Source organism: Castanea sativa, chromosome 7, assembly GCF_040712315.1.
Source record: "Castanea sativa cultivar Marrone di Chiusa Pesio chromosome 7, ASM4071231v1".
Classification (NCBI taxonomy): Eukaryota; Viridiplantae; Streptophyta; class Magnoliopsida; order Fagales; family Fagaceae; genus Castanea; species Castanea sativa.
In genome coordinates, this window is record NC_134019.1 from 40393697 (window position 1) to 40418095 (window position 24399).

The 24399-nt window shown below is 40.3% G+C and overlaps 1 pseudogene; it reads left to right on the forward strand.

The window, feature by feature from the left end:
- The first annotated feature begins 1107 nt into the window (after positions 1-1107).
- LOC142644458 (putative amidase At4g34880) lies at positions 1108-23294 on the forward strand (annotated as a pseudogene).
- Positions 23295-24399: the final 1105 nt, after the last annotated feature.

The window sequence follows — 24399 nt, forward strand, 5'->3', positions numbered from 1 at the left end:
ATAAAATAAAAAGTACTGATGATTTGCATTAGAATATATGAAAATATAAGATGGTGAGAATGGAAAGATTTCATTGGTTCATGCTGACAATGGGAAACTTTTGTATCTCAAGAAATTTTTTGATGAAATTTTGGTTTGTGATAATTGGTTTTGGTTCAATACTGACCATATTTGAAGGCTAATTTGGTTTTGAATTTGAGATATTTCATCTGAATTCTGTGTTTTTTTTTCAAATATTTTTATGTTGTGGCTTCATTTTGAATGGCAGACATATAATAGTAGTAATACTGATCATATCTATAACATTATTGGTAGCTAGGGACGACATATTTTGCCAAATAACATAATTTTTTAAAATATCAAGGAAAAAAGTACCAGGTTAAACTCATTTAGTTATATAGCTTTTTTTTAGAACTTGAGTTTGTCACATTACTGGTAGCTAGGGATGGCATATTTTGCCAAATAGCATAATTTTTGAAGATATCAAGGAAAAAAGTACCAGGTTAAGCTTATTTAGTTATATAGCATCTTTTTTAGAACTCGAGTTTGTCAAACTCGAGTTCCAAGTAAAAGTCGAGTTTACCAAACTCGAGTTCCAAGCATTATGGTAATCTGATCAAACATAATTCTCGGGTAAACTCGAGTTTAACAAACTCAAGTTTGACAAACTCGAATTCCAAAAAAGTGCTACATAACTAAATAAGTTTGGTCCAAACAAATGGATTGAAATAGGTAATAGATTTTAAATTTCCAAACAAATAGAAAAAGAAGAATTAATCAAACTCCCACATTTTTTTCTTTCATTGTTAAACTTTCATATCCTTTATCTAGATGAAATTTATTATTAATTGCCTTTATTGTCCCCCCACTTCCCCCCAAAGAAAAAGAACAAATTGCCCCCTCAACCTACTAAGAAATTAATTTTTATAAAATAACCCTTCATGAAAACATAGTAGAAAATTGCTCAAGGATACAACTCATGTATTTAAGACAACCAAAGTTTTATTCTTATATTAGACCACTTTGAATCCCTAGATAAGTCGTCCTAAGTTCAAAAAATCTATCTGGGGTTGACTCATTGAATCAGCCACCCTAGCCTAGCCCATTACTTTCATGGCTACCACTTCACCAATGCTTCTCATTCTCATAGCCATACTATCATCTGGATCCTTTTCCAATAGAGGCTACAGCTTCCCAATCAAAGAAGCAACCATTAGTGACATCAAATTCACTTTCATCCAAAACCAACTCAGTTCAAGGGAACTGGTTGACTTGTACCAAAAAGAGATTATAAGACTCAACCTATTTCTTAAAGCGGTCATAGAGGTGAACCCAGATGCACTAAACCAAGCTGATAAGGCAGACAATGACCGCAAGACTGGGACACTTGGGTCACTGTCTATGTTGCATGGTATTCCTATTTTGCTCAAGGATAGTATTGCAACCAAGGATATGTTGAACACCACTGCTGGCTCGTTTGCACTGCTTGGCTCAATCGTGCCTAGAGATGGAGGTGTGGTGACCAAATTGAGAGAAGCTGTGGCTATCATATTGGGAAAGGCTAGCATGAGTAAGAGGTCTAATTTTAGGTCAACTAATTTTCATAACGGTTGGTGCAGCAGAACTGGCCAAGGGAAGGTACAAATATATATATATATATATATATATATATATCTAAAAGTTAAAACGTAGCATTTATTATTAATGTGCTTCTGTTGAGTCACATCAGCAACCACATCATCCACCCATTTCCAACGTTCTCTTTCTTCTTCTTCTTCTTCTTTTTTTAAATCTTTTTTTTCTTATTAATTTCCCAACTTAGTGTTGTACTGTCCCCAACTTTCCCTCTTATTTTTATCTTTTTATCTTCCCACTGCTATTTATCTTAATATCACTTTTCCTCTCCCTTTATCTTCCTTCATTTTTGGCTTTTGTTATTCCCCCTCTTACTATAAATATACAATTCTCAATTTCATTTTATACATACTTTTCCCACACACATTAAGTTATTTCTCTCTCTTAAATTTTTATTTTTTATTTTTGGTGGATTTTTTTAATTATTTTTCTTTCATCTCTACTTTAAGTTCATAAGTTTTTTTATTATTTGAAACTCTACTCTAGGGTGATGTGATTAAGTTATGTTTTTAAGTTGCTATTATTTTTCTTCTCTTTGATTTCATAGATATTATCTTATTGCATTATATATAAAGATAGTATATAAAAATATAATGCTATTTTATTATATAACTTGGATAATTTGGTATTTATTACAATAATTTTCATTTTTACTTTTTTTCTTCTCATATTATTTTCTATAAATTTCTTATTATTCTCTCACATTCTCTCTTAAAACGTGGTTGTGCGTTCCAAAATAAGGCTACTGGGCCTAAGGAGAGTTTGGACTCACAATTTATTTGTATGGTGGGCTTTTGGATTTCCTTCCACAGGTGGCACTATGCTCGGCTGTCCCGTTTCCTGAGTCTCCCCTTTTTTCTCACTAACACTCCCATTTCTTCCTTGGGGATGATTAATATTACTTTCTCTAGTCTTTCCACTCTGGAATTGCCAACCTCTCCAACTGAGTTCCCCTTGCCTATTTATAGCGAAGGTTAGTGGAGTGATCATCATCATTCCCTTGGTGGGTGGAATGAGAGGTCCAATACCTTCTCCCCTAGATGGAGGTTTAATGGTGAGTGGGGAAGGTAGTAGTGGCATTAGAACTGGCTTCACCGCTGGATTTAATGCTCGGCAGGGGCGTTCCCTAGGCAATGGAAGGGAGGTCCAATACCGTTTCGCCTAAGTAGATGTTTGGTGACAAGAAGGAGAAAATGATAGTGGCGTTGGGACCAACCCCACCTATTAGTTCTGTGCTCGGCAGGGGCACACCACAGGTTGCTTCGAGCACTCCGAGCTCAAACACATCGGACGACACGTGCGTTACCATGTGTGATCAGTGCGGGGCTCTTATACGAGTTAGTCTTCATGGGCCTCAGGGCGATTGGGCTTGACGGGGGGTGAGGCCCGTACAATAGCCCCCCCTTGATTCATGCTCTGCTTCAGGCGATGAATCAAGGATCCCGGGCAAGTCATGGTGATGGCTTCCCGTGGACGTATACTCTTTGCACACGGCCAGGGTGATCATCATAGCAGCTTTCTCAAAAATGGCGCTATATCAGGTCGTCACGTCAATAATTAATATTTGGTAGTTGGCAAACTGCCTGACGGTTCATGAACCGTCTGATGGTTCATGAATCGTGCCCACGCGTGTGGGGGTTATCCAAGAAAGGGATTTGGGAGGTTTTTCCCGCTCTTGGCCTCATTAAATGCTTCAAGGTCCTATAAATAGCTCATTTTGGACTCCTTTTTCACTTTTCGCGTGCCTCTCGCTCCTAATCCCTTCTTTGCCGAGCATTCTTCTCCTGCGCAAAAACTTCCTTAGTTATCTACTCCCTAGAGCCCAAAGTAAGTTCTTTCTGTCTCTCTTTCTTTTGCAATTCTCTTCCATTTCATACTCTAGGAATGGGGTTTTCTCACCTACTTTCCCCTAGGGCTGCCTTGGCTAATTTTAGAGAGACCTTTGGCGTCCCAGGGGATGTCGACGTTGCGTATTGCAATGTGGGCGACCTCGAACTTCAGAGGGCTGCTGACTCAAACGCAGCGTTCTTTCCACTAATGTCTATACTTGAAGGTGGGGTTAGGTTCCCTATAGACCCTCTTGTAATAGGTACCCTAGGGTTTTACGGTCTGTGCCCCGACTAGTTTTCCCCCAACTTTTTTAGGGTTGTTAGTTGTGTCATTCGGTTAAATCACATGTTCGGGCTATAGTTGAACCAGCACGACATAAATTTCATGTATAAATTGTGCAGCAACTTCACATGTGGTTATTACTTGAAAACTAGAGATACACGAGTTCGACTTGTATCCTACCTGCCCGACTCTAATAGGAACTCGGTCGGAGAGTTCGTTCGGGTGTGTGGTAACTGGCATGCCAGTGAGCTTCTTTATCCGCTCTCACCACGTGAAGTTGGTCGGTACCGACAATCCCCATTTGATTTGTTCTTGCATCATATATATTTTTTCTTTTATAGCTGATTGGTTTATTCCCGGACTTGTTGCAGAATCCAAAAGATTCTTTCCGGACACTCGAGTTATACACGCGCGAGACCTCAACTTCGTTCTTAGATCAGAGATCTTCGTGCACGACGATGGGCAACTTAGGGCATCTTATTTGATCCTCGGCATCAACCCCGTGTACATCACTTGGCAAAACTTCAGCCAGACGCTTTTGGTAGACAGCCTTCTCCTGTCGTACATCGACATGTGGTACAAGACATTCCTTCCCCCCGGGCTCACCACAGGCGAGGCTCGAGAACATGGCCCGCGCTGTACTACTGCAAACGACATTGCGCCTGTAAGGGATGGTTCTGCTGAGCGCGTGTCCCAGAATCGATGGAGGCAGGAAGCGATCGGACTGCTATAGGACGCAGCCCCCGTAGCCAAGGAACGAGCTGTCGAGATACTAGGTATTCTGGGCGTTTCATTCGACCACGCGGAGAGAATGGTGAAGCATAGGGAGATGACCCTTTCTCAGTTCATTCCTAGTGCCAGACCTGCAGCTTAAACTTAGTCCCCAAAAGGAACGGGTCAAACTCCTCCCAGAGGTGAAAACAGGAAGAGAAAAAGGGTTGCCGAGAAGAACCCTCCTGTCCTGGGTGACACTTTTCCAAAAACCCCTCCCCGTGTAATGGGTGGTTCCAGGCTTCCGAAGGGGCCGGTGGTCACACCCCCTACGGTTCAAGTTGGAACAAACGTGGCATCTTCTTCCCGACCGAGAGTTGGCTGGCAGCACACCTTTCAGTTAGGTGATGAGTGCTTGCCGGAAACTGCCAGCGTCCTGCAATGGGACAGGGGTGCAGGGGGCAAGTGGCCCAAAGTTTGGTGCAAGGCCTTATCCTGCCCGATGATGTCCATTATTATGCGCAAGGCGACGACGAGGCTCTTACTGTGTGACTACAATGGCATTCCATTGCGGTAACACTCTATTCCCCTTGGTTGTGCACATTGTAATGAGTGGTTTTTTTTTTTTTAATTTAACCATTTGGCTACTATCCTATCTCCAAGCTGCACAGATGACCAGCATTATGAACGAGCAGTTGAAGGATGCGGCCAAGGCCCTAGAGGGGGAAAAGGCGCTAAAGGCTGTTGTTGAGGGCACGGCTAGGGAAAAGGGGGAGGCTGCCGAGGCATCAAAGAGGAAAGCGATAGATGCTGAGAACGCCCAGCAGGCGACTGAGAGAAAACTGACCGTCCTAGAGGGAAACTTGGGGGAGATAGAGCTCAAGTTAGTGACGGTGGATAGCTTGAGTCTAGCCCAAGCTAATGAAATTGCCGGCCTGAAAGAGTCCCTTGAAGCCTGCGTGGAAAAGTGGTACAATGTTGGCTTCTCAGACGCTGAAAACTCCGCGGAGCTGATCATTCACCAAGCTCGGTGCCATGGATTCGGGGAGCGATGGTTAGCTGCCCTTTAGGCGATAGGAGTAGCCGTGGACTCTCCGTTGTGGGACCCCAAGCAGATCCCTTACTCGGCCCCTCCTCCCCCCGTCGTTCAGAGTCGGACCGAGGCATCAGATGAGGAGGAGACTCTGAGTATGATCGACCTCGTGCAGGATATTGATGCTCACGGGGAGGCAGCTGACCCGGAGGTTACAAGCAACATCCACGTTGGGGCCAAAGCTGCACCAAACCAGGTCCCTCCGATAATTCAGACAACTGTGAGCAGAATTGAGCAACCCGTTCCTCCACCCACACCAACCGACCCTGCCATTTGAAGATTTAGCCTTTCTTTTGTCTTTCCTTTTTTTACTATTATTATTATTATTATTATTATTATTATTATTATTATTATTATTATTATTATTATTATTATTATTATTATTATTTTGACGTTTGATGAGCCTAGATCGCCGGGCTGTGGCGATGGAACAATTTCCTTGTCTTCCGGACAGTTATAATTAATGTCGTTTGAATATCGTTATTTTAATTAATTTCGTTTAAATATCGTTTGTGCTTCCCTGTTGCTTGCTTGGTAACTGTCAATCCTGTACATGATTGAGGTTAGGTTGCCCATCATACCTTATTTTCCCCCTTTTAGGGGCCGGGAGTAGCCCCTTTGAGTTCAAGCCATAGTGGCTTACGTTACTGGACGTTTAGCATCGCTGGCCATGCCGAGAACGGGTCCTTGTAACTAGGCGAGAATAGCGTAAGGTTTTCGCCTGCTCAGTGATAGGAATCGGACCGAGGGCAAGTTTCTGTCCTTAGATGAAACAGCTTAAGGTTTTCACCTTCTTGGTGATAGGAATCGAACCGAGGGCAGGTTTTTGTCCTTAGATAAAAATAGCCTAAGGTTTTCACCTTCTCGGTGATAGGAATCGAACTGAGGGCAGGTTTTTGTCCATAGATAAAAATAACCTAAGGTTTTCACCTTCTCGGTGATAGGAATCGAACCGAGGGCAGGTTTCTGTCCTTAAATAAAAATAACCTAAGGTTTTCACCTTCTCGGTGATAGGAATCGAATCGAGGGCAAGTTTCTGTCCTTAGATAAAAATAGCCTAAGGTTTTCACCTGCTCGGTGATAGGAATCAAATCGAGGGTAGGTTTCTGTCCTTAGATAAAAATAGCCTAAGGTTTTCACCTTCTCGGTGATAGGAATCGAACCGAGGGCAGGTTTCTGTCCTTAGATAAAAATAGCCTAAGGTTTTCACCTGCTCGGTGATAGGAATTGAACCGAGGGTAGGTTCCTGTCCTTACCGTGAATGAGTTGCCTTTACCCCCGTGATTCTCTTTATAATTCTTGTTTGGCGATAATAACTTGAAATAAGAAAAGGGGGAATCTAGCTGAATAAATGCCTTCGTATTAAACATGCCGTAATGCAGGATTACATCAAGTCTTTGGAGGGTGTTCGGTCATTGATAAAAAAATTTCAAATTGTGAACATTCCATGGCCGGTGGAGTGGTTTTTCCTCCAAATCCTCTAGATAGTATGCCCCTGCTCCAATAATAGTAGTCACACGGTAGGGCCCTTCCCAGGACGGAGCTAGCTTTCTCGCGCTTGTCACTTGCGTATTGCCCACGACCTTATGGAGTACCAGATCTCGCGCAGCGAACTCCCTCCTTCTGACGGCTCTATTGTACCTCCGGGCAAGCTTCTGTTGATACTCTGCTAGTCGAATGGTGGCCACATCTCAGTGTTCCTTCAGCAAGTTCAGCTTCTTAGCCATCAACTTCTTGTTCTCGTCAGAAGTGAATCCCACAACTCGGACGCTACACAGGTTTACTTCAGCAGGGATGACTGCCTCCGCCCCGTAAGTTAGAGAGAATGGTGTTTCTCCCGTGGATCTCCTTGGAGTGGTTCAGTATGCCCATAGGACGCTTGGCAACTCCTCGACCCATCTACCCTTGGTGCCCTCTAATCATTTCTTCAAATTGCTCACGATAGCCTTATTGGTCGCTTCTACCTGGCCGTTACTCTGTGGGTAGGCTAGTGTGGAGTATCGGTTTCAGAATCCGAGGTTCTCGCAGAACTCCCGAAAAGCCCTGCTGATGAACTACAGGCCATTGTCCGATATTAAGGATTCCGGTAGGCTGAACCTTGTTATAATGTTCCTCCACACGAATCTCTTAACGTCAATGTCTCGGATGTTGGCCAGTGCCTCAGCTTCTGCCCACTTTGTGAAGTAGTCTACTACCACCAGCACAAACCTTCGGTTGCCCGTTGCTTGGGGAAATGGTCCGACTATATCCAGCCCCCAGCGAGCGAATGTACACAGGCTGCAAACTGGGTTCAAGTTCCCGACCGGTTGGTAGATCATCGGCGCGTGCACCTGACACTGTTCACACCTCTGAGTGTACTCGGTAGCTTCCCTCCTCATTTGCGGCCACTAGAACCCCTGGGTCATTGCTCGGTGCGCTAGCGAGCGTCCCCCCACGTGGCTACCGCAGACTCCCTCGTGCAGTTTAGCTAATAGTTCTTTAGCCTAGCTGGGGCGAAGGCACTACAGGTATGGCCTTTCGAATGATCTGCGATATAGCTTCCGATCAGCAGATAACCAGTACCTAGCGGAAGTTCTCCGTACTCTAGCTGCCTCTTTCTCATCTTTCGAGGCTCAATATTTTGCAAGAAAGTTGATGATTGGATCCATCCAGCACTTCTCGGCTTCAATGACCTGTAGAATCAGTGTCCTAACGGTAAAACTTGGTTCGGGCACCAACTCCACCCTGATCAGTCGAGGTACCTCGTCAGCTATTGATGATGCTAGGGTTGCCAAAGAATTGACGTGCCGGTTCTGTCCCCGGGCTATCCGCTCGATCTTGACTGTCACAAAGTTACCCATCATGTGCTTTACTAGCTGCAGATACTCTATCATCCGGGGATCTTTGGCCTACAAGTTCCCTTGGACCTGACTTACTACTAGGAGGGAGTCTGAGTACACTTCCACCTCTTTTCCCCCAGATCCATGACAACCGTTAGTTCGGCCAGTAGAGCCTTATATTCGGCCTCATTATTAGAAGCCTAATCTGAATGAGTGTTCTAGCTTCAAATCTTCTAGGGTGATGACCACGATCCCTGCCCCCGTTCCAGCCGCATTGGATGCTCCGTCCACAAATACCTTCCATGGCTTGACTTCTATTATGCAAGTTATGTCCGTACTTCTCGGCGAGAACTCGGCAATAAAGTCCGCAAGTACCTATCCCTTCACTGAGTTCCTCGGCTTGTACCTGATGTCGAAAGAGCCCAACCGAGTCCCCCACTTGGTTATCCTCCCTGTAAAGTCAAATCTCCTCAACAATGACTGGAATGGGTACTCGGTCAAGACATGGAGTGTGTGGGCTTGAAAATAATGGGATAATTTTCGGGTGGAATGCACAAGTGCTAGCACCAGTTTTTCCAATGGTAAATACCTGGTCTTCGCGTCGACTAACGTCTTGCTGATGTAGTAAACTGGGAGCTGTACACCGCTATCCCTCAGTAGTACGGCGCTCGTTACATGCTCGGATACCAAGAGGTACATATACAAGTCTTCTCTTGGTTCTGGGGCTGACAACGTCGGTGTCCGCCCAAGGTAATCCTTTAGATCTTGGAAGGCTCTGTCACACTCCTCGTCCCACTGGAACCCCTTCTACTTCTTCAAAAGTTTTTAAAAGGGCTGGCACCGATCAGCAAACTTGGAAATAAATCGGTTAAGAGCAGCAGCATACCAGTAAGCTTTTGAACCTCTTTCAGATTGCTTGGAGATTTGAGACGTTTCACTGCTTCAATTTTATCAGGGTTAACTTCGATCCCCCGTTTAGTAATCAAATAACCTAGGAACTTGCCGGATCCAACCCCGAAGGCACACTTATCGACGTTGAGGTGCAGCCAGTGTCGTCGGAGTATCTCGAACACTTCTTTCAGGTCGCTAATGTGCTGTCCTTCTTGCTTTCTTTTCATCACTATGTCATCAATGTACACTTCGACTGTCCATCCAATCTTATCCCTAAACATCCTCGTCATCATTAGTTGATAAGTGGCTCCCACGTTCTTCAAACCGAACGGCATCACGGTATAGTGGTAGTTAGCATTGGGTGTTAAGAATGTCGTTTTCTCCTGATCCTCGGTGGCTAGGGCAATCTGGTGATAGCCCTAGAAAGCATCGAGGAAACTCATTCTTGGGTACCCGCACATAGCGTCCACCAATTGATCGATTTTCGGCATTGGAAACGGATCATTCGGACATGCTCGGTTCAGATCGGTAAAATCAACACAAACTCTCCACTTACCGCTCTTCTTTTTCACGACCACTGTGTTTGCGAGCCATTCCCGAAAGAATGTTTCCCTTATGGCCCCCGCCTCTCTCAACTTCCTAACTTCCTGTCTGACGGCTTCCACATGCTCCTTAGCAGACCTTCTCGGTCTCTGTTTCTTGGGAGGGCATAGAAGATCCACATTCAGCTTGTGAACTATGAACTCGGGGTCAACACCGGGCAGCTCATATGGATTCCATGCAAACACATCCACGTTTTGTATGAGGAACAACAGTTGTTGCACCCTTTCCCCCTCTTTCAAGCCTATCCCTATCTGAAAACTCTTTTCACTTCCCGGTAAGATCTTTACACTTACCAAATCCTCGGCAGTGTTGGTCCCCTCCACCTAGGGATGCTGTAATTGCTATAGGGGCGCCTTCTCGATTGATTCCCTCGACTTCGTTTGTTTGTTTGCCGCGACTACCAAACACTGTTTGGCCGTTTGCTGATCACCCCTTATTAACGTAATCCTTTCGTCAGTTTGGAACTTGACTTTCACGTGCAAGGTAAATCGTACAGCCCCATGTCATGTATCCATGGCCTTTCGAATATTGCCATGTACGGTGAGAAAGAGGCGACCACTATAAATGTCACCATCACCTCCCTGCCTCCTATGATAACTAGGAGCGAAATCTGCCCTTCTAGGGTCACCATATGCCCATCGAATCCCATTAAAGGTGTATCATACTTGGACAAGTCCCCCTTTTTCAGGCCAAGCCCCCTATATAGGTCCGGGTACATTACATCTGTGCCACTCCCTTGATTTATCATTATTCTCTTCACTATAAAGCCCCTTATTCGGGCCGTGACTATTAAAGCATCGTGGTGGGGCTTAGTAGTACCTTTCAGGTCGTTTTCGTCGAATGTTATGGGTTGTCTACTGTACCTCGGCTTCTTCCCCAGGGATTGTTCGCTCGTGCTTCCTTCCGTTGACACCACGGTCAACACCCCTTTTGTTGTGGGCGCTCTAATTGCCCTTGGTACGGCGTGGATGACCTTTATCACTCCCAAAGGGGGTAGGAGAGGGTTTCGACGCAGCCGATCTGCCTGCCCGGTCTCCTGATTCCCCGTCTCCATCAAAAACTCTTTCAAATGCCCCGCCTTCACCAATTGTTCCAAGTGATCTTTCAACACCCTACACTGCTCGGTGGTGTGCCCTTTATCTCTGTGATAGGTGCAATACAAATTCTGGTTTCTCCTCGACGGGTCGCCTGCCATCTTGTTCGGTCGCTTAAAATACGGCTCATTTTTTATCCTATCAATGATGCAGTGTACAGGCTCCTTGAACGTTGCGTTGACTCTCCTAACCGTCGGGTTGGGCTCCTGAATTCTCAAATCCTTCCTGTGTTTGGGGTTGAAGCCGTTGCTCCGAGGATAACTAATTATCGGCTCCTTCCCCTTGGACTGCAGTCGATCATCTTCTAAGCGCTTGTACTCCTCGATATGCCTCATCAACTGCCTCATATCCTTGGGAGGCTTTAGGGTCAACGATTCTCTCAGCCTAGATTCTTCAGGTAAGCCCATCCGAAAGGTGCTCGCCGCGATCTTTTCATTACCCCCGCCGATTTTGTTATACAACTCCCAGTACCGACTGGCACAGTTGCGAAGGGTCTCTCCAGCCCCCATCTTCATTGATAGCAATGCGTCCACGAGCTGCGGCACCCTGCTGCAGGTCGTGAACCACACTCCAAACTCCTGGATCAGTTCCGAAAAACTATGGATCGAACCCTTCTTCAGCCCGTTGAACCACCTCAAAGCAGTGGGGCCAAGGCTTGAGGGGAAAACCTTACACATCAATGCATCATTATGGTAGTGTAAGGACATCATCTGAATATAGTGACTTACATGTTCCACCAGGTCAGTCTTCCCAGTGTAGGAATTGAATGGTGGGCGTGGAAACCGGCTCAGCATAGGCGTGCTCTCAATATCTCTAGAAAATGGAGACCGAGCAGCTTGACGCAATGCTCGGCTCATGGTATCCATGGCTACATTACGTGGTTGCTCCGCGTTGGGGGAAGTCGATTCACGGTCTGCATACTCTCGCGAACGGTCACGGTGCCTACGAGACCCGAATCGATGAGATCCTGCCTCACGGCGATTCCCCACATTTACTGACCTTTCCCTTCATTCTCCCTGGTCCCTTCTCTTGCGTCGACCCCATGCTTGCAACTCCAAATCCCTGATCGCCCTGCGTAGGCCTTCGAGCTCTTGATCCCTCTGCTCAAGCTTCTGGTCTCTTCTGTCAAGGCGGTTGCAGCCCGAGGCGGCAGACATTGTCCGGAGGGTTTGGTACGACCCTTTTCCAGGCCCAGATTCTTCTACCTCCTCATGCCTTCTATCCTCCTACCTTTTTTGCCTCCTTTCTCGCCATGTAGACCTCCGTGACGACCCTCCAGTGCCGTTCTCTACATGACTTCCCTACGCATCTCCAGACATTCTTACGAGCGTGCCAAGATAGCACCACAACTATGTAGGAGATTCCCACAGACGACGCCAATTTTGCGTTCCAAAATAAGGCTACTAGGCCTAAGGGGAGTTTGGGTTCACAATTTATTTGTATGGTGGGCTTTTGGATTTCCTACCATGGGTGGCACTATACTCGGCTGCCCTATTTTCTAAGTCTCCCCTCTTTTCTCACTAACACTCCCCTTTCTTCCTTAGGGATGATTAATATTACGTTTTCTAGTCTTTTCACTCTGGAATTGTCAACCTCTCCAACTAAGTTCCCCTTGCCTATTTATAGCGAAGGTTAGTGGAGTGATCATTATCATTCCCCTGGTGGGTGGAATGCGAGGTCCAATACCTTCTCCCCTAGGTGGAGGTTTAATGGTGAGTGGGGAAGGTAGTAGTGGCATTGGAACTGGCTCCACCGTTGGATTTAATGCTCGGCAAGGGCGTTCCCTATGCAATGGAAAGGAGGTACAATACCGTTTTGCCTAAGTGGATGCCTGGTGACGGGAGGGAGAAAATGATAGTGGCGTTGGGACCAGCCTCGCTTGTATGTTCTGTGCTCGGCAAGGGCACGCCACAGGCTACTTCGAGCACTCCGAGCTCAAACCCCTCGGACGGCACGTGCGTTACCATGTGTGATCAGTGCGGGGCTCTTATACGAGTTAGTCTTTATGGGCCTCAGGGCGATTTGGCTTGACGAAGGGTGAGGCCCGTACAGTGGTTACTCTCTCTCTCTCTCTTTAATTCTTTCTTACAACTCTTCTTTATATTGATGAATCATTGTAATTTTTAAAACTCTATTTTGGGTTTATACATTTTGTTGTTTTATTTTTTAGTTTCCCATTACAAGTTGCATATTTTTGTCTCTTTCAATTTTGGTTTGATTTTAGTTTAAGTTAATAGTTGATTATTTTGGAAGTAAGAATTTGAATTTATATCAAAACACAATCTTGGCTATATGCTAAAAACAGATTGGCATTCAGTCTACTTCATCAATTCTAATTCGGTCTACTTCAATCCATTTGGGCCAATTTTGGTCCAATTCGGTCTACTTCGGTTCACTTTGGTCAATTTTAGTTCAATTCGGTCTACTTCAATCCACTTCAATTCAATTTGGCTCATTTGGTCTACTTCGGTCAATCCAATCCAATTCGGTCTATTTGGAGTTGGTTTGGTCCATTTAAACCCATTTGATCTACTTTGGTGAATCCGGTCTATTCAGTCTTGTTTGGTCCACTTCGATCTATTCGATCCAATTTGATCCATACGGTCAACCTAGGTCTATTCGGTCCAATTTGGCCAATTCGGTCTAATTTGGCCAATTCGGTCCAGTTAGGTCTATTTGGTCCATATAGTCCACTTAGGTCTATTCGGTCAATTTGGTTCATTCCGTGTATTTAGGTTTGTTCAGTCCAAAATGGTCCATTTGGTCCACCTAGATTTATTTGGTCCAATTTGACCAATTCGGTTCAGCTCGGTCTATTCCATCCAATTTGGTCTGTAAGGTCCATTTGGCCAATTCGATCCAATTCGGTCCTTTCGATCTTCTTTGGTCAATGTGGTCCTGTTTAGTCCATGCAGTCTAATCCGGTCCATTCTATCCACTTCGATCTATTTGGGAAATTTGGTCCATACGATCGACCTAGGTCTATTCGGTCCAATTTGGCCAATTTGGTCCAATTAGATCTGTTCGGTCCAATTTGGTCCTTACGGTCCACTTAGGTCTATTCAGACCAATTTCCTTCATACGGTCCACTTAGGTCTATTCAGTCCACCTAGGTCTATTCGGTCCAATTTAGCCAATTCAATATAGTTAGGTCTATTCAGTTCAATTTGGTCCATAAGGTCCACTTGGCCAATTTGGTCCAGTTAGGTCTATTCGGTCCATTCAGTCCAATTCGATCCATTTGCTCTACTTTGGTAAATTCAATAATGTTTGGTCCATTTGGTACAATCCGGTCCATACGTTCATTCAGTCCACTTCGATCTATTCGGTCTAATTTGGTCAATTTGGTCCAGTTACACACATTTGTTTATTTATTTTGTTATTTTTTGCTTAAATGTATAATCAACCTCAAATCATTTAAAAGTAATGATGTTAAAATAAATAAGTAGCTGTTATGAATATTAGATTTCTATATTCATAGCCTTAATGTTAAGAAAGACTTCCACTTAAATTTAGCCGAATCGAAGTGGATTGAAATGTTATGTTAATGTGGCTCAACAAAAGTATAGCAATAATAAATGTTTTACTTAAAATTTTAGATATTACGATTTATATATATATATATATATATATATATATATATATATATAAATTATAAATTTGGATTTAGAATTGGTACTCTCAACTTAAACATGTCTTTTCCCTATATGCAAGTGTACAAAAATGGACCGAAGTGGACCAATATGAACTGAGTAGGAACAAATAATACAAAATAGGACCAATGTTGACTAAATAGGACCAAGTGGACAAATTGGACCGAATAGAACAATGTGGACTGAATAGGACCAATGTGCACCAAATAGAACCAAAGTGGGCAGAATGGACCAACGTGGACCGAATAGGACCGATGTGAACCAAATAATACTTTTGAGTATTTATCATTTTTATTGCATTTTTTGGGCTCATATTTCTAATTTCTAATATTTATTTTGTTTTTGTTTTTTTAATTTGAAACTAAAGAGTTTAGCCTAGATATAATAAAATCTCATACTTTTCAACCAAACAATTAAGAATAAAACAATGAATTTTTGAGCTAAAGTTGAAAAGGCAACCTACAAAAGTGTCAATTTAAGTCCCAATTTGTCCAAAATGGACCGAAATTGACTGACTAGACCAAATTAGACCGAATGGGAACAAAGTGGATTGACGTCGACCTAATTGGACTAAATAGCAATTGTTTAATTTTTAGGGAGAACAAATTATACTTTATATTACAATTACAATTACAAAATATTTATTTATTCCCACGCATCACATGGGTTTGTGACTAGCAATAATAATAATAATAATAATAATAATAATAACAATAACAATAACATGTGCTCTTAAGGCATATATTAATAAACCATTTTTGATTTTTTTTATGGAAAAGAGGAAACGTTATTAACTTTTTTTTATTGCCTTTTAAATTTTCCATAAAAAGATCTTGTGAGTAAGATAAGTCTAAAAAGATCTTGTCCTCTATTATTATATTTAGGGACAAATACAGGATTTCAAGGTAGAGGGGGCCAAAGTATAAGAAAAGAAAAACTCCAAAAAGGCAACCATATAGTATTAACAAATTATAAATACACAAAATTATTGTTTCTTAATACATTAAGATGCAATCATCTACTAACAAAGCAAAATAATGTTTTTTTTAATATAAAAAAACTAGGCTAGCTAGGATTTTTTTTCCCCTGAAGTTAGAGTATTTACATTAGTGGTGCTAACAAATTTAGCTTTTAACATATCAAAAAGCTAATTTATCTATTTTACCACCTTACTTTACAATACACCCAACATCAAATGTTCAATTTTTTTTACCACTTCATTTAAAATAATATAAACAACTCATTAAAATAATAAAGAAAGAGAGAGAATTTGAAATTTTTAATTGAAGGTAGAGAGATAATCTTAATAAAATAGTGTATTTTATTTTTAACAACTTTATATTGGTATTTATACCAATCTACTATAGTTGTAAAAAAATTAGCTTTAGTTTCTCCAATTACATGGCTTTTTGGTGGTATAATAGTTTTTTTGTTAAAATACAATCACCATTGTGAATATTTTTATCGTTCTTATTAAGTTTTTGGGTTGGATAGTAGCTACGATGGGGACTAGCATCTTTGTTTGTATGATAAACTGTATGATAACAAAATAACACATTAGTTACTAGGCTTACTAGAACAAAATGTAACTACAGTGACAAATTTTAGTGAGGAAAATTTTTTCGTCGCAAAAAAGTACCATATAGCGACGAAATTTATATTTCATTGCTATTTATTAAAAAAAATTGGTAAAATTTAGTGATGAAACATAGATTTCATTGCTATAGGGGGTGTTGAATTAGAGGCGCCAAACGAAGGTGCAGGCGTGAAACTAAATGGATCTACAGAGACGACTTTTTTCATTGCTAAAAGTTCTAGTTTTTGCGACAAAAAAATTTCATTGCTAAAGGTGCTGCTAGTCATGCTTTTAGTGACGAAACAAGTTTCATCATTGAAGGAGATAATTAGCGATGAAAATACTTCATCGCTAAAAAGAAAAACACAAGATTTGTGTGGAGCATCTGCGATGAACTTGGATTCTTACAGACAATTCAATTCACAAGAATCTTACAGACAGTTCAGTTAAAATCAAAATGATTCTACTCGATCATCTGAATAAAATATTACACATCAAAGTTTGAATATGACTTTTTCTATGATAAATAAGATTAATGATTTGGGAAGTTCTGTAGAATCCTTATACCACGTTAGATCCTTGCGGGTCTAGCAGTGGATCCACAATATCAGTGGCTGCAAATATGGTGGTGATATCACTAGGGTCTGAGACTGATGGCTCTATTTTATGTCCCTCCAGTTATAACTTAGTTGTGGGCATCAGACCAACTGTTGGTCTCACTAGTAGAGTAGGAGTGATTCCAATCTCTCAAAGACAAGAAACTGTTGGGCAAGTCTCCAATATATGTACATTACTATTATGTCTCCAAGTTTTGGATTCGCCTACGGACGGACCCAAATGGGGGCCTAAGAGGGCTCGGGCAAAAAAAAAAAAAAATTAGCAGGTAAAATTTTCAAAAAAAAAGGCAAGGGCCGCCCTTAGTTTGTTAGCTCAGGCCCCCTTTCCAAAAATCATGAACCATCCCTAGCCCAGCCGGCCAGCCCAAGAGGCAAGAGCCCATGACCCATGTAAATCTTTAAAAAAAAATTGTAAAAAAAAAAAAAAAAAACCCTCAACAATCCAAAACCAAACGGAAAAAGCAAAAAATGAAGGAAAAAAGAAAGAAAAGAAGGGAAAGTGAGAGGCGAGATAGAGAGATAGAGAGGCGAAAGACTTATTAGAGAGTACTCAGAGAGACCCACACTGTGATGCCGCCGCCAACACCCACGCGAGAGAGACCCATCTTGCTACTGAGTACCCACGCCACTATCACGTAAGAGCCTCCCTATCAGCTAACGCATACGACATACCCAAATAGGAAACAGCCACACACCAACGCCGCCACGCGAGTCCCATCTTGCTGCTGCTACCGATTGCTCGATTTGCCTAGCCTAGCTTCGTTGCTCCAGCCTTCACAGTTTACAGTTATTTAATCTATTATTTCCTTCAAAACCTAATAAAATTTTTGTGAATCTCAGAATCTAACAATCTGTGCTTGTGGACTTGTGGGGTTTGTGTTTTTATTGATGAGTGATGAACTGATGTTAGTGATTGTGAATTGAATCTATGCTGCTTGTGGTTTTTTTTTTTTTTTGGCTTTTTGGCTTTGTAACTCTCTATCACTCTATGTTTGTGACTCTCTCTCTTGTATTATATAGATAAGAGAGAGAGAGAGAGAGAGAGAGAGAGAGAGAGAGAGAGAGAGAGAGAGAGAGAGAGTAGAGTTTGTAGAGATTACTCAGATTAGAGAATATATTAGTGTAGTGTTTGACTATTTATTCTTTGCTGACTAGTAGTTGGGCAATAATAGGGATAAGTGACAGAGAAAAAAAAGAAGGTAAAGTTAAGAAAAGTTTTTGTTAGTAGTGCAGAATAAATTTATAGTGTCAGTAGTGGGATTGGGTTAGTGAGTCAGTGTCAGAAATATGGAGACAACACAAAGACAAAGAGATAAATAAAGGAAAAACCATAGACAAAAAGAAAAAAAAAATCATATAATATAGAAAATCGTCACACAAATTTAAGAAAATAACAGTGATTCACTTGCACATATTGTTAACTCATAATACTAAATTAGATAAATTTATAAATTGAAATGAAGTGAGAAATACTAAATTTATAATTAAATGCATCATGCATATTACCTAGATTCTAGTATTTGTCTTTAGTTAGTAACAACAACAATTTTTGAGATAATATATATGATTTTTATTTTATTTGTAGATAATGAAAAAATCAACTACAATGTTTGATTTTTTAAAAAGAAAGTATTTAAATTCTTTAGAAGTCAATGTGAGATTGTCAACAACTAATGTTGCTCTTCCAATTCTAGTAAATGTGGATGTTCCAATTCTAGAAAATATTCTGATGATGCAAAGAAGATCAGTAGGCTGGATGCTTCGGACTTGAAAGGACCACTTGCTCTCTCTGCGGCCTGAAGAAAGAAAGAAAAGCGAATCAAAGGTGACCGGGGCTGCCGGCCAAAAACCCTCCGATGTCAAAGTTAGTTTTTCTCTCTATATTTTTGGAGTTCCAACTTTTTTGGAGTAAAAATCACATACCTTTGCCTTGTCTGAATCAGTCTTTATATAGTGCCCTCATAGACGGTTATCGAAATTGGAACCTCCCCTGGATTCAAGGAGGCGCAAGGGTCAAATGTAACTCCCATAACCGTTTAGGAGTTATTGCTTCTATTTCACAACGGATACCTGGCAGTTATGCGTGGGATAAGGAGTTATCACATTATATTCGGAGATTTTTCTAAGTATGATACCCTCGTCCTGGAATTCCTTAGCTGAGTATATTTTGGCACTTGCGCAGGGGCTGTCTCGTCTGACAGACAAACTCCCTCAAGACGAGGTTGTCCGCGCTCTGGACGAGCGCCTATTCTCTGGTGGTGCTTATCTCGTCCAGAGCTCTTCTTGCTTGGACGAGGTAGTTGTAGGTAGGTTCCAGAGAGTGTTTACAATTCCAGCCGGGTTACGGACGACCTTTATGGACGACTTGGAGATAGGCAAAATCAGTACCCTATCATATGCATTCCTCAATTCCAAAAAATAACCATATCTCTCAATCACAATGTCAAAAAGTTGATCTTGATTATTTGGATTATGATCCCGGAACACGCAAACAAATATGGAAATATCATGTTAATCAACGTGATGAAATTCAACGGGCTTACATTAAAAATGGTCCGCACCAACCTCCTCTAGAGACATACAAAAAAAGTGGAAAACACAATCGTAGCTTTCAAGCTTCTTGGTTTGAATATTATTCAACATGGCTTGAATATTCTCCTACGAAGATATAGCTTATTGTCTACCTTGCTTTGTCTTTCATAATCCAAATGGGGTTGTGGGACAAAAAACATTCATTGCTGGTGGATTTAGAAATTGGAAAAAAGTTAGGGGCAAAAATTGTTATTTTCAAGATCCTAACTTAGCTCACAAAGTTGTCGAGCAAATGTGTAAGGATTTGATGAACCAAAGGCAACATTTACAAAGGGTAGTTGATCATTTGATTACTGAACAAATTGCAAATAATTGGTTGCAACTGAAGGCCTCAATTTATATTGTCTGACATCTTGCCTTTCAAGCTATATCGTTTAGAGGTCGAGATGAAACCTTTAGTTCATCTAATCATGGGAACTTTCTTGAAGGATTAAACATTAACACTTTTTGGAATGAGATGGTTGCTGACATAATACAAAAAACTCCCTAAAATGCAACCTACACATCACCTAAGATTCAAAAGGAAATTCTACATGTTTACTCAGTCAAAGTGAAGAAGGCAATTCAGGAAGAAATTGGTGATGCAAAGTTTTGCATAATAGTTGATGAAGCTCGTGATGAGTCCATGAAAGAGCAAATGGCTATGGTTTTTAGATATGTTGATAGAGTAGGCTTTGTGAAAGAACCTTTTTTTGGACTTATTCACGTTGTTGACACTATGGCTTTGACTCTAAAGAAAGGGATATATTCTTTGTTATTTGAACATTGCATATATATACAAAATATTCGAGGGCAAGGATACGATGGAGCAAGTAACATGCGAGGTATGTGGAATGGATTACAAGCTTTGATTTTGAATGATTGCTTATATGCTTACTATATCCATTGTTTTGCACATTGTTTACAATTGGCATTAATAAAAGCATCAAAACAAGTTGTCCCCATTAGTGGGTTTTTTCTTGAATTGCTTTTGGTGATCAAAACTGTTAATACTTCATGCATCTGTAATGAGCAATTGAAAGTTGCCAGTACTAATGAAATAGCATGTTTGATTGATCTTGAAGAGCTTGAGAGTAGAAGTGGACTTAATCAAATTGACACTTTACACCGACTTGTAGAAACACGTTGGAGTTCACATTTTAGATCAGTTTCTAGCTTATTAAAGATGTTTACTTTAACTGTTGAAGTTTTACTAAATATAATTGATGATGCAAGTGATGGAGAACACCAAGCAGAAGCAGAGTCAGCTTATGATGGTTTGACTTCATTTGAATTTGTCTTCATCTTGCATCTTGAGAAGGAAACTATAGAGATCACTGATAAACTTTGTCAAGCTTTACAAAGCCAGTCTCAAGACATTTTAAATGCCATACATTTAGTTTCATCTACTAAAGCATTTATCCAAAAATTTAGAGATGATGAATGGGATAGCTTACTCACCACTGTGATATCATTTTGTGAGAAGCATTGCATTGATTTCCTAGATATGAATGCTTGTTATGTTGGGAGGCAAGGTCGAGCTCATAATCAGCAAGATAATGTTACAATTGAGCATTATTATCGAGTACATATTTTCTATGCTGCAATAGATTCTCAACTACAGGAACTAAATCATCAGTTTAATGAAGATGCAATGGAGTTACTTAGGCTTAGCTCAATTTTAGAACCTCGAGAGGCATTAAAATCTTTCAGAAGTAGTGATCTTTGTTTGTTGGTAAAGAATTTATATCCACAAGATTTTACAAATTATGACAAACAAGTGTTGGAGAAGGAGCTTTATCATTTTGAGCATAATGTAGTCCAGGATCTAGAGTTCAAAAAATTAAACAGTTTATCTGAGTTGTGTCAATAGTTAGTGAGAATTAGAAACTCAGAACATTACAAACTTGTTTATAGATTGGTGAGACTTGTGCTCACTCTTTCAGTTTCTACTGCTACTACAGAGCTGACATTTTTAGCTATGAAAGTTGTCAAAACTAGCCTTCGAAACAAAATGGAAAATGATTTTTTGACGGACTCTTTGATATTATACATTGAAAAGGATATAGCTTTGACATTTAGTTTGGATTCAACCATAGATGATTTTAAAGATTTGAAAGAGCGTTGAGTTCCCTTTTTATAGATGATGGTATTAAGAAACAATAGTGTTTTATATCTTTTGTTTTTTGTTTTTATAGATGATTGTATCTTAATATATTAAGAAACAATGATTTTGGGTATTTGTTTTGGTTGATAGTTTATTAATACTATATGGATGCGTATTTGAATTTTTTTTTCCGCTTATCTCCAGCCGCCCTAGCTTGAAATACTGGGGTCCGTCCCTGATTTGCCTAAGTTACAAATCACGTGTTTGTTGCAATTGGTAAAATATAAAATGGAACATAAAAGTGGGACAAAAGACTTTTATTCCTTTCTTTGCTATTCAGATGACTTCTACATTCTTATGTAACTCCTGCCAGTAACTAATTTTTTTTTCATTGTGTCCCATAATATAGTAAAACTAGAAATAATACAAAATTACTACATTAATCTTATATATTGATGTCATAGTTAAAATGCAAGACAAACAAGAGTAGTTAAATATTTATTTATTATGTTATTGATATAGCACCAATCAGAACTGTTATCATGTTCAGTATTTTGTACTAAAACTGAGAGTAATTTTAGTATTTTCCGTCACTGATTATTTTGTGAGTGTGACAATAATGGTCAAAACTTAGGACTAACATCATGTTTAATTGAATTGGCCCATTTGTAGGACAGTATCAAATGCTGCATACGTTCTTGATGCTATTGTTGGCATTGACAAGAAATATGAAGCAACAAGTGAAGCATCAAGGTATATTCCAAATGGCGGCTATGCACAACATCTTAAGGTTGATGCGTTAAAGGGGAAGAGATTGAGGATTGTGAGAAATCCCTTCTTTAATTTCAACAAAAATTACCAATATGATACTTTCTGGGTTCAAACTTTTGAGAAACATTCCAACGCACTAAGGTAACATTTCCATATTCCAAGTACCAAACACAACTTGCGAACTTTCAGAAAATTCAACCTATAAGTTAGTTCAACATAATGTACGTACTTTAATTACACACTTTATGCAAATTTAGGCAACAAGGTGCAGTTTTGGTAGACAATCTGGAAATAGACAACATAGAAATTATCATTGATCCAAACTTGAGTGGTGAACATACAACATTGCTGGCAGAGTTCAAAATGTCATTGAATGCATACCTACACGAGCTAGAAGCTACCCCAGTCTGAAGCTTGACTGATGTTATAACCTTCAATAAAAACAACCCGGGATTGGTGAGTGTACAATATTGTGCACATTTGTATAAAAGTGTACAATGTTATAGATATTTGTTTTCTCTACAATATAAATTTTACGTTGATGGTACATTGTGAACTACTAATTTTTCAAAAATATATTTAATAAGTTTGAAAGAATTTCATAGTAAAATGTAGAATCTCAAACACCACTCTTTATAGGATTGGTGACACGTTAATTTATAAAACTCTGATACGTTGGTGTCTGTGTAGGAAATGGTTGATTCAATTGACCAAGAACTCCTTCTAAAAGCCAACGCCACAGATGGAATTAAAAGTGTAGAGAAGACAACATTGTCAGATCCAGCAAGATTTTCAGGTGATCGATTCGAGAAGCTTATGTCAAACAATAATCTAGTTGCCTTAGTTACCCCTGATTACACTGTTTTAAGTGTCCTTGCAATTGGTGGTTTCCTAGGAATAAGTGTTCCTGCAGGATAAGACATTTAAGGAATCCCATTTGGTATTTGTTTTGGGGGGCTAAAAGGTTCGGAGCCAAAGTTGATTGAGATAGCATATGGCTTTGAGCGAGTAACTAAGATCAGGAAGCCTCCTCCATTCTAAACTTGAACTTTTTGAACATCATAGAAGCTTTACAACTTACAGAAATAAATTTGGACTAGATCAGTTTGGTATGCTGTATTCGATTATAAATGTACAACTACTATAAAATTGTGGAAGATTTCTATTTGAGTCTACTATGAAATAGTGAAATAGCTTCAATTTACATAGTATTAAGTTAATTACATTGGGTGAATCTTAGAGAAATCTATCATATAAAAATTGGTTACCCTTTGTTTTGATGGAAAAATTTATATGAAAATAGTTTTATTTTCTTGTGTTTGGAAGTATCATGTAAAAAATGAGTCAAATGAAAATTATTTCTTGATTTCCTTTATTTAGTATGGCATAAGATAGAGTTATTTTCTAGAAAATTTTTCTAGAAAACAACTCTATCTACGAGTTGTCTTCCCTTATTAAGCTCACATTTATCATCTATGAGTTGTGTTGGTTTCTTAGACCCCCCCCCCTCCCCCCAAAGCACTAGTTCACCAATATTAAGGCCAAGATGTTGTTAAGTTTATGCAAAAAATTCCAATATTGTGTGATTAACAGTCAATGTAGCAGAAAATACATAACACAATATAGTAACTTAGGGAAAACGAATGCAACAACTTGCACTAAAGTAAAAACCACTAGGGAGAGGGGGGGGGGAGGGAAGATATTCTCAAAGGAAATCCATTATAGTAAAGAGAAGTTTAAAATCTAGTATAAAACCTTTGTTCCTACCCTCTACATTCTCACTAGATGAACTTACTACATAAACCATCTATAGTTTCCAAATCTTTGAACCCTTCTACTATATGAATGCTCTATGGATGATACATACGCAATCTCGATTAGAATCTCTGACCTACTCCAAGAATCTCTTAAAGCTTTCCTTTTCACAATAGCAACATTGTGGTGGCTGCATGACTTTGGCCTTGACCACCGATCTCCAAGAATTTTGTCTTCAATTGATCGTGGACCAAAGAGAAATAGGGTTTGGATCTTATCTATGTAGAAAATATTTCTTTGGTCATCCTTAATGTGTTCTTATATAGTTCATCAAGTATGACATGAATCTAGGCTTAAACAAATGATATATTAGGCTTTTCACGAGTTAGGT